We start from the raw sequence: 12942 nt of genomic DNA, 5'->3' as shown, positions 1-12942 counted from the left end.
TTGTGCAGTAATCTTTTTTCCAGAGTTATTCCGTCAGTTTGCTTGAGTGTTCTGTCAAAGTCTTTTTCCTGAAAAAGAGAAGGAGAAACTCCCCGACAGGGCAGGGCAGGGGCTGATGTCATGATTCCACACTTCAAAATGGAAAATAAAAAATCCCACTGACACAGGGCTTGTGACAGCTCCTTCCAGCGTCAGCTTTAGATTTCCAAATCTGGAGCTCTGATTCCTTTTTCCATGTGTCTTTGAAAAGGATTTTTATTTTTTTTTGCTCTGAACATTGCTTCTCTGTTTCAGCAGTATCACACTGGTTCTGCCCTTAGGATTGCCAGGGGCTGATGACATCTGTCACGCAGTGTTTGTCATTCTGTGCACATTTACAATGTGGGAATTTACACTATGAATACTTCTCATCCATTCATTATCCACTCACTCCTGGGAAGGGCAGCCACAGCCCTCAGCCCAGAGCCAATCCCAGAAGAACAAGGTGTAAGATGTTCCTACACCCAGGATGGGACACCAGTCCATCAGAAAACACACACACACGTTCAATTCAGAGATGCCAGTTCGCCTAACCCAACAGGAGCAACTAGGGAAAACCCAAGTGAACATGAGGAGAACATGCAAACTTTGTATAGAAGGCGACCCAGTCTGGAATCTAACTCAGGACCAAAGAGCCGTTGAGAACCTGTACCACCCACTACACTATCATGCCACACCATACTTTTCAAACTCCTTAAACAATGTGTTATTGTAACATCCAGTGTTACAGCTGAGGAAAGGAGGCTCTTCTGTTGTGGGAGTATGGAATAAGCTATGTTGTGTTTTTGATGCTTAAAACCCAGCTTTTTTCAGGCACTGGAAGATCCTCATATTGAATGGCTATTAGAAACTACGTGGAAGAGGGATCTGAAAGAAGGATTCAGACTTGGCTTGTGTGGCTGTGCATCTGTTCTGGGCAAAACAGTAAACTTGAATATAATCTGGGACTTGGAGAAGTAAGTCAGGGCTTTTTTTCAAATTTCTGTTTGGCTTGCTGTGCAGTGTACGTACTAACCTCAGGGTTGTGCGCTGTACTGCTGCTTGAGTGCATCTGTTTCCCGGAGACCCCGGCCATTGAAAGAGCCCACGACACCGCACCGGCCCCTGGGCGTTATGACACTCAAGCACTGCTTACACAAACCATGGATTCTGCTTAATGTATGCAGTGAACTTAATTGAAATTAACATTTTGGCCAGATAATTTGATGGAATTGCACACAGCTATTGAGTATTTTATAAAAAGTAATTTAATCATATTACAGTGTAACTACAATTTGACTGTAGTGCAGATGCTAATCTGAAATGTTTCCATTTCATTCCTCTTGGATTGGAAATGCATATCAAAGTATTGCAATCATAAGACAGGCATTTTTGCTTAAAGAAATGGCTTGTGAGACTGTGCCAGAGATGTGAGTCTATTTTAATGAATGCTTAAAGCATTCCAGTTGACTCTGATGTCTTTGTCTTATGAGAACACACATCCCCAGAACAGAAGAGAACACTGAAATGAGATTGATGACTTTTAGGAGAGATGGACATTTGATAATCAAAGATAATTTAAATATAATTTTTCTCTGAAATCTACCTGAACTGAATTTGACAAAGGGGAATGTGCTTCCTTGTCTCCCTGAGGAAGTTACATCCATGCGACTGCAGTCCGAGGTTTTGCAGCGAGTAATGGAGCCTCCTGTATTTGTTATACTGCAAATGTGAACGTCGGCCTAAAGGCTTTTGATAATAGTCTATTAAAAATTGATACACAACATTCTTCACATACCCCAATCGTGTTTCAGTAAAAAGCACAGCATTTACACTTATTAGAGTGATACAAATCACAGTAACCACATTCCCAATGAAAAAAACTGAGGTCTGAAGGAGAATTAAAAAATCCTTTCTACTGTTCACTGTGTGCCATCTGAATCCAATTGACAATGATTTGACCTCAAGCTCTGCATCTGGAATCAATCACCAGGCTGCATTGTAACATCAGAGATGGGGGCATTGCATTCTTTGAGGTTGTACTATATAATACACATCATCATGACTGTCTCCATAACATAACGGGTGATTCACAAACCAAGAAATGTAGAGCAAGGAAATGTGTGATAATTATCTTTGTGTGTTCTACATGCATGTGTTGATAGACACACTCAGCGACATGCCCTTAGCAGATAAATATCAGCATTAATATGAATTCAATTATATAGCATATCTGTGATATATTGAGATCATAAGGTAAAACAATTTTTCAGTATAAACATTTTTGCTTTGTTGCAAATGTATCTAATCACAGCGTCGCACATAGAAGAAAGACACAGCTACATTTTGTTTCTGTAATTTTTAATGAAAAAATGTGGAAAATACAGCTGAATTTTGGTACACCAGGATCATTTATTCAGTTAGCAAACAAAACACTAATATGAAATGAGTATTCTCAGGGAGTGTAACATTGACTTAATAAAATAAATGTAATAGAAATAACTGAAATGTACAGTTTGACCTGCAGAATCTTCTTTTTTTTTTCTCGAAGAAACAGCTTTGATAACGTTCTAGGATAAATAAGCTGCTGATAAACGTGTGAGCATACAGTACTATGCAGAGTTTAGTCTTCCTGTATGTGAGTGTTTCAGGGGTTGGTATTTCATTGTTAAACTGCAGGGTTTCTGGAGGTTGGGATAGCCTTAGACTGCTCTTGGATGCTTTGTTTGCCGAAAGTGTTCTGATGGACAGAGGTAGTACTAAGTGAAGGTGTGGTCAGGGGCTGTGCTTAACCAGTCTTCTTTCCTCTTTTGTGTGAGCTTGAATTTTCCCATTAAAATACAATCAAAAGCCTGCAGAGCCTCTCATTTGACTTGTTCCTTTCAGACAGGGTCCTCAGTCTCGATTTCCAGAACATCACAAATCACATCGTATGGTATTTAATCCTTAAGATTCAAGCCTCAGATACCTCCAGATACACAAGTTACACTGTTTTAATCACTAATCTCTGTGTCTGCATGCTTAATCAATAAGAATTGGCTTCAGCAGCAATCAAACAAAACCAAAGTAAATGGAAAAATAAAAGTCTAACATGCAATCTTTTTGTTTTGTTTTGCTTTCTAGTTTAGTTTCGCTAAGAAGAGAGACCATTTTTAATCACTCCCTTGTGTTCATGGACAGAGCCATCCATTTGTATTGTTTATGATCCCTCCATACCCAGAAGAGCACAGTCGCTGATGGTGCACTACAAACAGACAGACATCTCAAGCCACTCCATTCTGTGACTACCCTCCTGCTGCTTCTTTCCAGCCTCACTAAGCTATTTTCTCATTACATGCCCCATTTTTCGCTGAAATTATAAAGGACATTGAACAAAGCCTGACAAAAAAGAAAAAAAAACTACCTTCCTAATTATTAGAATTACCTAAAATTAAAAGAGCTGGGCAGTTTCTATTTGGAAATGTGACTCCCTTTCTCAAACATAGAACTTGTAAGTTGCCACAAGAACTTCAAAAACTTCGGCACTAGAAGAAGCCATTGAACTCTGGCTGAAATCCACTGAAATCTGGTTATTGCCTTACAAATGCCCCTTCAACAAACTGCAGTGTCTGATGTTTTTTACTGTATATTTCTCCTTGTCACCTCCATATTTCAAATCTGCCACCTGACTTTATCGTTAGACATGTTTTCAATATAACGAGAATCAGCAAGATCCAGTTGCATCTCTGTGTCCAATTAACAACCTGCGCTTTAGAGAACATTTATGACAGGGCCCTTAAACCGCAACACAGTTGAGCTTCTAGAGACAAATTGGAATTTAATTAAGTGCAGAAACCCGTTATCACATCATGTACATCTGTGTCAAAGCTGCAGTGCCTGCTGACGTCTTCAAGATGCCAAGAGTCGTATTAATAGGGGATATAAAAGTGCAAGACGATTCATGGAGTACAAAATCAGTTCTGGACTTCACTGCTCCAGTCTCCTAAAGTCTGATTTCGGGTCTTTTTTTTGTCACTGGGCTTAATAAGCTTTGGTAGTGCGCCTGTTGTTTGCTGAGATAAAATAATTAAGTATACATTAAGAATAATTAACATTAAGTATGTTATTACTGGCCTTCCTTCAGTCAGCCACTTTCCAGTGCTGCTTTGTATACAGTAAGTTTCCTGATCTGATAAGATACAAAAAATGTCTGATTAAAGTCCAAAAGTCCAAGGTGGTGTGGGTGATTTTTTGATAAAACTCTGTAAACAAATCAAATCGAGGTACAGTACATATCTTCTGATTTTTTTTATTAGACAAAGTGACACAACAGGCTGGAATCCCAATGCACTTTGCTGGAAAAACACTAAACAGATTCAGCTTTATTCAGTGTCTCCTTCTTCTCTTTATGTGGTTTCCACTCACACTACATTTGCCACATTATATTTGATTGTCAGACAGGGACAGGGAAGGTCTCTGAAACATTGGTGTGCGACTGGATAGCTCAAATAATAGAGAAGGAACAAGTTCCTTGTCATCATTATCATGTTCCTTGCATAGAGACAACGTTCAACAATGAAAAGTCACAAAATTGATTCATTCATTTACAAGACCTGTATTGTATGTTATGGTGTTGATTAGATACAGTATGCTCACAAAATAGAGCTCTCCACATAATTGTCCCACTGATTTTCATTCCATCTTGGCTCTTTGTGAACTCAATCAGCTAATTACTGCTTTAGTTGGACCAATTAAACACCTTTTAAAGGCTCTTCAGGTGTTGATAGTTTAAAGGGGCCTCGAAGAACTGCAGACACACTGGTCTCAGCCAGCAGTATTTGACCATGTGCTCTTTTTAAATATTTTCCTACCTAGGAAAGAAAAGGCACTTTCTGCTTTTTGTCAACATATTCCCCACAATGTAGTGTACGGCAGTCATTACTGTAAAGACCTTTACTCACACTGTGCTGTTGCCACTCCTTGTCCTGGTATCTGGCATCTCTTTGTCAACCCCAGCAGCCTGCCCCTGTCCACCGGCCCCCTCATCTGACCGGACACACCCCACAGAGAGAGCTCTTCCGCACTTCCAGTGCCTGCCTGCTCCTGAGCGCTGAGTGGGCACAGCCTGGAGAGCTGGCAGCCCGTCTCTCTCCTTGACGGCTTCAATTCCACTCCATTCACTCCAGGACCAGAACCAGCATGCTCCGGCCCATGTGCATGCTCCTTTGCATGTGGAAGTCTGGGCAACAGCTGTGCATCCCAAGGATGTCACAAATTTCCCAGAAGTTCCCAGAGTGAATGAGGGCAAGGCTTGAGTCGAGTTCCGAGGTTAGTAACTAAAGGTTGGCGAGTAGGTTTCCAATCCAAGAGAGGGTAAGGCGTAGTCAAGAGGCAAGATCCGTGGTCCAAAAGGTGGAGGTCAACGAGAAGGCTTCCAATCCAAAAAGGGCAAGACAGTAGACATGGTCGTAGGTGAGTTCCAAGGTTCATAACGAGGAGAGAGTTGAATACAAAAACAAAGGCAAGGTAGGCGCTCCGAAGAACGACCAATACCAGGCGAAGAGCAGAGGCTTCTGGAGGGTTTAAGTGTTGTGCAAGGTACAGTGGAAGCTGCGCTGACTGATGGAGTGTCGTGGTTGGCTGATTTGCAGGAGCGGTGTCGTTTGGCAGAAGTGCTCAGAGCTGGAGTGTAATTAGTGCAGGTGCATTTCTGTGTGAGAATGTGGTGAGTAGAGGGCGTGACAAAGGGAGTGTTGATGGAACATTTCAGCTGGACCCTGACTGGAAGAGACCTCCTGACAGGACAGACATGCACTGTCTGCACACCCCCCTCTAATGCTGGGTCAGGAACTCAGCACACAGACTGCAGCAGCCTTGGGGACACAACCAGACCATTCAGAGGTGACCGACAGCCCTGAGCTCCACAAGAGCAGCAGCTGCAGGATAGAGACACCACTGGAGCTGAGTGCCTCCTGGGAAAAGGGGCACTTCATACCCCCAGAGCAGGTCTGGGTCTATCGCCCAAACCAGAATCTGGGGTCACTGCCCTCAGCTTAACCCTAAGTGGGTTGGGGCGTGTGAGAGCAGCTACTACCTGCACCTGCCCTGGGGTCATCCAGCAGTGCTGCACAAGAACCAGATGACCCCTCTTCCCAGCTGCTGCCCAGCTGTTACTGTTGCCCATGTGTCCATGCAAAGCTCCAGGACGTTCCTCAGGAGGAAGAGATGTTTTCCTCCTTAGCCATTTGTCTCCTAGTGGTGGATCTGTCCCTTTCCCACTCCGGGAGGCACCCTGGGGCATGTTCACGTCCCTGAAAAGGGCACTTTTTGCAATTTCAATGTACCCTGTGAGATGCTAGGGAACACCAAATGCCATCACATTCTCAGTGCTTAGAACACGCTGCAGATTTAAGGTCTGTAAATCTCTGTGCTCAGTGCTATCCACTTCCTGCTGTTTCCTTCTCCTCTGATAAGCATAGCAGAAAAGGGATATTCGATTCAATATGCAGTATGGTATACTGTATGTTCTGGACATGTTTCAAACTCAAGTTAAACTGTATGGAAAAGTATCAGTGCTCATTAGATACATACTTCACCACTTAAGACTGATGCTTCTGTTTGTATTTCCAACGATCATTAATACTCCTTTATTCCTCTCTCAGACTCTGTCTGATGCATAGGAGTTAAATATAAGATTTAAAAAGTTTGAAAATAACATTTAAATATTAAATACAAAATGAAGCTAGTGCCTTGAAAGTTTATTCCTAACATCTGGATTACAGCACAAAGATACTTTTTTCATAAGCTTCATAGTTTTGGAAACTCGAAACATCATACAAAGTTCACAACTTTCCCTTTCTCAATACAAAGGTAAACAGAAAATAAGCAGCTGGTGTGGCACTGAAAATATTTTGTTTCAAAAAAGAGCAAATCTGTACAGACAATGAGGCCCCTCAAATAAGATTTAAATACTCAATCATATAAACAGCACTGTTCCCAAAAGCAGTGAACCATGGCTGCCTGCGAGTGCAGTTTTTCTGAATCATTGTGTGACCTGAACACTAACCTCTGAGTGTTCTTTGTTTTGGGAACACTGACATAAACAATGCTGTGAATCAAGGTGAAGGCTGACTCTTTTTTAAACAATCTGCGCTCAAAAACAAAAATGAGATTTACAGTTTTGTTCAGCCTGTCACACCGCAGTTTAGAACAGGCAATGTTTCAGTCATCACAACACAGCAGTAACCTGGAGGCACCCAAAAGACAAACCTCAAAGACCTGGGGCCCTTCCAGACTCTTTGTGAAGTGGAATCCGGAATGAAACCAAGCAAACTCTCAAATGTCAATCATTGGAAAGGCATGGCTTACCCACATAGTGCCAGCTACAGTTATTCCTCTCAGATCAGGCATCCCCCTGCCAGCCTCCTCCAGTCGTGTGAAGGACTCCCAGACACAGATGGAGACGAAGCCTGAAAATAAGCTCAGGGTCCATGCCACTCATTCTGGATCTGTGATCCTCCTTTCTGGCTATTTAAATGTAACAATACTCTGCAGAAAATCAGACCTGCATCAAGACGTCTGACATTTTCTATGACTATGTTTTATATTTTTTCCGTTCCGAGAGTGCCACTTAATTCTGATGCGGAATAAAAAAGCTCAGATTGCCATAGCACAGGTGGTTAATGATGATCTGAATGTGTTCCCAACCCACTCATTATAAACAAGCTCTTCCTTAGTCTGCTTTTCTAAAATTGCAAACCCTAAGTTTAGACTCAAGCTTTAGAGATTTAAAGCACTCTTCAGAGCTTTCCAGGTGATGGTCAGATTTCTCCAATGATTCTGTCACATCTGTTTATGATATCCTGGTGGTCTGTAGCAATCGGGTCGGCAGGAGTGTTGTGAAACAGAAAGAAAGGGACAAACATGCTTCAGAAACTAAAGTTAAAGGTTCAAAACACATTCTGTCCCAAAAGAAATAAGATCAAGCCTAGACAATTGTGACCTAAATGGGTTAATGGAGAAATTGAGAAAAAATAGAAATTGGAAGAGTTTCCATTTACAGTTCGCAAGAAAAGGACATGAGATCCAAAGACAGAAAAAGAGTATGCTGAGCCACAAGCACAGCTGGAAAAAGACTGGAATTGCCAAAAGAATAGAATATGGCAACCAAGACAAAAATAATGTATTTTTAAATAATGCATTAAAATGCATTTTTTCAGCACCGCAACAGTAACATTACTGTAAATGTGGAACTAAATGGGTTGGAATGAACACATGCAGAAGCACTCACTGTCCAGGACCAGGACTGCCCACCCCTGTTCCATGGATAAAAAAGAACTTCATTTGATTGTCTATTGGCAGCGTACTGGTCAGCATTGCTGTGTCGCAGTGCTGGGGCCCTGCGTGTATCTGTGTGACCCCCGTGATGGACTGGCGTCCCATCCAGGGCTTGCCGGGATAGTCTCTGGCTCCACCACGGCCCTGAGCTGGATCAACCATTTAGAAAATGGATGTATGTGGTGATGCAGGGTGTTGTTTCTGAGAATAATAATCAGTTCAGAGTGTAGGGCTGAGGAGGTGACTCCTGTACTGTACAACAGATCTCAGGAGGATTATTTGTCTTGTGTGCAATATAGACACATTTCTTATGGACTTTAGCATGCCATCTGATATTCCAGCTGTTCCACCAGATGAAAGGTTTCCAGTATTCTATTAAGATCTACATTTATGTTTCAGAATTCTGCATATCCGTAAATGTAAGAGAGAGATTATGCACAAGATGTTAAATATACAGTGCTTTGTAAAATTGTGCATGTCTCTTGGAGTTTCCCATTGTTGTTTTTTTCTGATTTAACCACATGGGTGCAACACAAATCACACTGACAACTGTATCATGTGTTTGGACCAGTCCACAATGGCCTTTTTCATCTTGATATAATTTTTCAATTGCACTTTCACAATCTGGGTTGAATGGTATTAATAGACAGAAAATGAAAACCTACTGTTGATGGTTCATTCCAGTCTCCTCTTGTTTAAATATTAAACAGTCCTGCAATGTCAGGAGAAGCAGAGGGAATAATTAATGTAACATTTGTCTTTTATCGGCAAAGGATTACAAAGTCTATCAAAACACAATGAAACCGCTTGGCACTTTCTTCAGCAGGCTCAGATTTAAGATACCTCTGAAGTGTAATTTGGAAAAAAATGTCTGGACTTTTTCTTTTTAAAAAAATTCTGAGTGAGTTTAAACTGAAAAGGCATCTGATATTTATTTTTTTAAATGCTTTCCAGATAGCTCCAAATGGATTTAGGGTTTAATGAAGTATTGAATGATGACTTGAAATGACATTTGATAGGGTTGAGACTGCTGTGGCGTCCTGTGCCAGAGGAGCTGGCTCCGGGGCTGTGCCAGGCCCTCGTGCTCAGCAGGTGCTGTGCGGGTTTCCTGGTTGCTACTGTATCAGGGCTCACTGTATTAGTTTCTCCGCCAGGAGGAAACTCCTGTCGCGGGTTATTTGCATAAGTACCATACAAGAAGAGCGACAAAGCAGTCAGTCTCCTGCAGCTCAGGAAAATATTCCAGGAGAAACAGGCTGGGTAGTTTTCGACTAATAAAAAAAGCCTCTGCACACGACATCACAAAATTCTTGAGACGGACTTTGCCGACTGGAAAAAAACATTTTTTCCACTTTTGCATTTTTTCTGTAATTGTATCAATATATTCCTTATTATTGAGTTATTATTCTAACAGTCTGCTCGATCTGGATTTACTTATTTGGATCTTTGCACTTTTACAGTGATCAGAACCTATTAACAATGAATTGAAGCTGTTCCTCATTTTGATTTGTCTTAAATTGCTTCTTTGTGCTACAGGGAACCAAAGAAACACCATGCTGTTAACAGCAATCAGTACCCTCCACTCCATGTGCGATGCCACCTATGTAAAGTGCATGAAAAGAAAAGAGCAGGAAGCATGACTTCACCCCAAAGGGTTGTGGGAGTGTGGAACAAGCTACCCAGCCATATTGTTGCAGCTGATATCCTGGCCTCTTTTGAGAAAAGCTGGATGAGATCATTTAGCTACGAGCTATCCAACGGGCTAGGTGGGCTGCAGATGGGCATTTGTGACCTTTTTTTATTGCTAATTGCTTCTGTTTTTTTAGAATGAATCCCATATATCTTGTCTGTACGGTGAGAGAATATAGTGTACACCTACAGGGGGAGTCTACTGAGGGCTTAGGATCTGGAATAATCTCTACGCCCTGTAGCTTGTCCCCACACTGTGTAAGTAATGGAAACAAGCTCATCAGAAAGGATTAATTACAGCCAATGGTGGAGTTAATCGAGTGCAGGTGTTGTTAATAGAAGGCCGATGCTCAGAGTATATTAGGCAGTGGCAGAGGGGCGTGAACCAGGTGTCTGTGCTTGAAAACTGGGTGTTTTGATCAAATGAAAAAACTAAAAGACCTTTGGAAACAAGTCTTTTGTATGAAAATAATACTTTGAAGAACAACATTGGAAGGTGTTATTTCCCCTTTCTGGGTTAAGATTTGTGGAAAAGTAAAGTTAAGCCTCCAGAAGATATTTTTTTCCAGTGGCAAGTGCAGGGACTCTCCACTGTTTGGTGACCCTCATGCTGTGACACATCACGGCTCCTCCTACCTCCTCATGCAGGGTGCAATGAGCCCTTGCAAAAGAGGGGGTGCAAAGAGAATCTCACGTTTTGGGCTAATTGCACGTCAACCTCAGTATTTACTATCAGGAAAAACAAAATGTAGCAAAAATAATGCCTTTACTGTCCTAAAGGGGCTCCTTTGCTGGTGGATTATCCACTATTATTCATGTCATGATGTTTACTCTTCTGCGAATTAATCCAATTAAATCAAATCAAGGTTAATTCACTCTGCCATAACATTTGGCACAGTAAAGTTATGTATAATCAATAACATTATTGTTCAGTGTTTAATAAGATGACTTAAAAACAACCTCAACAGCCACATCAGCACTGGATATAATGCAGTTCAGAATCAGTTTTCAGCTGTTCTTGCCTTAATGGCTTTAATTAAGAAAGTGTATACTCACTGCTCTGCAATGGGCCATACAAATGAGCTTGCCTTCTGCGTAAAATAAGTAGGACTCTTGATTGTGAGTTATGGGGTCATCAACACTTGGGTAGCCTGCAGCCATCGCTCTGAGTACGAGCCAGTAAAGTGATCAGTGGAACCGCATGTCTGATGTACAGTTACGTCTGCAAATGCTTAAACTCACAGGCAGGTATCCAGATGTTACCAAAGTCAGGTACATGAAGGAGCAGAGTACCTCCTGATAAGCGATAAATGTAAATCTGCTCAACTGAATGGGAGCAACCCTAACTGCAATACAGAGAAGGGGAAGCAAGAGAGACGAAGAAAAAAGGGCAGAAAATACTAATTAGAAATGACGTTCATGGTATGAAACTTCATATGGCTGAGTTCAGGCAGAGTTTACAAGTATGTGACCACTGCCAATAACATTGCAAAATTAGAAAAACGTGTGGGGCATAAGCAGGAAATAGCAACACAATGCAATCTGAATCACATAAACATGGCATCCTTCAGGAAGCAGCCAGGCTGGGACTGTTTAAGATTGAGCGCTGACGTCATTTCGGCAAGCACACTCAAATCCAGACGTTAACAACAAGCTTCATGAGCACAAATTTCTAGTTTGATAATCCTTGTAAACTATTACTGTAAATACAACGGATGCTGTTTTTAGAAATGTTTTGTGTCAATTACATGACATTTACTAGTTTAAAATAGTCTGAATGAGTCTTCTCATTTTTTTCTGATTAAAATTTGAATACCAGTAAAGAGCCCATAAAAAATGGTCAAGAAATTGCAGCAAGTAATTATAAACCAAAATATTTTATTTCTACTGCATGCAGTGTTAGGTGAAGAATCATTAGAACTAAACTAGAGGATCATCTTTATGGCAGTAATACTCTAGGTGGTAGTCAGCATGGAGTTAGAAAGGACAGATCTTGCTTAACTTACTTGATAGAGTTCTTTGAACAGCCAAGAACAGTAAGGGATACATACTGTATATTAAGTCTCATATTAAAGGCAGTCGGAATTCAAGGTAAAGCATATACTTAGATTATGAATTGGCTGTAAGACAGAAAACAGAGAATAAGGATAAGAGGTGAATGCTCACATTGGGTGATACGTAATTAGTGGAGAACCACAGGGGTCTGTACTATGACCACAGCTGTTTTTAATTTGGAACAGTGATCTAGATTCTGGTATATCTACAGTAGTAAACTAGCCACATTTGTAGAATATACCAAAATAAGGGGATTATGAAAGCAGCTACAAAATTATTTTATATTTTAATTTTATTCTCATTAGAATCATATAATCATAAGTTCGGAGGTGATTGGCCTAAGGAATTTACTAGCAAGAGCAATTTGTATCAAGAACATAAGAAAGTCTACAAATGAAAGGAGATCATTTGACCCATCTAGCCTGTTTGGCAGCTAGTATTTAATCGATTCAAGGGTCTCATCCAGCCCCTTTCTGAAAGAACCCACATGTGAGCTTCAACACCATGGCTGAATAGCTCACAAATAAATGAATGGAAGAAAACTCTGTGAAGCTACTAATTCTGTCTCATAAATAGGCATACAGTAGAATTATGTCTTGAAATGACATAAGGAATCTATCAGGAATTCTGGGCGCAGTGGGAAAAATGCAATATTTTGTCATTAAAAGCTACAACATTTGAAATCCCTGGAATGCAGGCGAGAGTTGTGTACTCTACCTTAGTAGCCTGAACTCTACCAGATGCCAACTACAGTGGATATAAAAAGTCTACACACCCTTATTGAAATTGCAGGTTTTTGTGATGTAAATCAAGATAAATCATGTCAGACATTTTTCCATCTTTAATGTGACCTTGCAAACAACA

Source organism: Atractosteus spatula, chromosome 1 (genome assembly GCF_055471065.1).
Source record: "Atractosteus spatula isolate fAtrSpa1 chromosome 1, fAtrSpa1.hap1, whole genome shotgun sequence".
NCBI classification, from domain to species: Eukaryota; Metazoa; Chordata; class Actinopteri; order Semionotiformes; family Lepisosteidae; genus Atractosteus; species Atractosteus spatula.
This window is presented reverse-complemented; position numbering follows the sequence as displayed.